The sequence below is a fragment of the Dreissena polymorpha genome, chromosome 4 (genome assembly GCF_020536995.1).
Source record: "Dreissena polymorpha isolate Duluth1 chromosome 4, UMN_Dpol_1.0, whole genome shotgun sequence".
NCBI lineage: Eukaryota > Metazoa > Mollusca > Bivalvia > Myida > Dreissenidae > Dreissena > Dreissena polymorpha.
This window is the reverse complement of record NC_068358.1, coordinates 62,836,771-62,837,923: the sequence shown is the minus strand read 5'-3', so window position 1 is coordinate 62,837,923 and position 1,153 is coordinate 62,836,771. Positions and strand designations below refer to the sequence as shown.

At 36.9% G+C, this 1,153-nt stretch overlaps 1 long non-coding RNA gene across 1 annotated transcript; it reads left to right on the top strand.

Moving 5' to 3' along the window:
* The first annotated feature begins 258 nt into the window (after positions 1 to 258).
* Positions 259 to 1,153, top strand: LOC127879162 (uncharacterized). The gene is made up of 2 exons (XR_008048945.1): positions 259 to 677; positions 1,045 to 1,153. It is a non-coding gene; the product is annotated as an uncharacterized LOC127879162 (long non-coding RNA).

Here is a 1,153-nt window from a genome sequence, read left to right as displayed (position 1 = left end):
CCAATTTTTTGGTCGAAATAATCGGTTTTCAATTTGATTTGATCTCCCCACTCATTCCATCCCGCGAAACCCTTAAGGTGTCGCAACTCTGGTACAAAATACAAATGCTTTTCGTACAATACGTGTGTCGCACGTCATATAGAAGTATGGAATGAGTGATGTATTGGACGTCATCATTGATGACGTTCATTCGAACAAATGATAAAGGGGGCTAAGTTTCGTTAAGCTGGCGCATATAGTCGCGATTTGTGGCGCTTGAATACTGGCCGAGCACGTTTGCTGAAATTTGACATGTATATGGACAAGAATGCGATCTACCTGTTGGCGTAGGCGTTATACCTGGGAAAAATCAAGTTTTCGAGTATTTTGCGTTTAAATATTTTTATGGGAAAGAGCACGCGCGCATGACGTCATGAAAGGCGCTTAGGCTAGCTTCCATCTTGCTACGAAACAAAGAAACTGACGTTACGCGTTATTAATTTAATATAAAGTTAGGCGTTTAATCGATAAACAAAGACGTAATAATTGTGTTTGAATATCAATCGGAAGTACACATGCATGTCTTTTGTGCACAGTGTGGTTTTTTAATAAACATGACATAAATCTATGTGTTATTCAACGTATTGTGTGCGACGAGTTGAAGAGAGGTTTACACGGCTAGGCTTTCCGAGATAAATGTAAGTACACACTGGTATTAGAATGGTATTCTATTTATCCGATAATATCTTGAATATAAATGATATTGAGACAATTATATTATTAGGGTTTAATAATTTATTATTTAATCAATAAATAAACGCGAGCAGCAAATCAATTAATTTCGTTTATAGTGGAAACCGAAAGTAAACAAAGCAACCGTCAAAATGGCTGACGACATAGCAACGTAGGAATTAACACTCAGAAAATATTTACAAAATAAGATCATCAGAAATGATATAAAGTGAACGCTAATTCGCTGTTTTGACGATAAGTATACGATCTATTGAAAAACCATAACATTTGACATAAAAACACCCGCGGATAATCCGATATGGAAATCTTCAGCGTAACGAAATAGCAGACACCACACAGCGTCTCATCTGATTCTACGCTGTTTGCCAAGGCCGATACTATAATGAATGGAAATGCACAAACTCAGTAACTGGCAAGCATA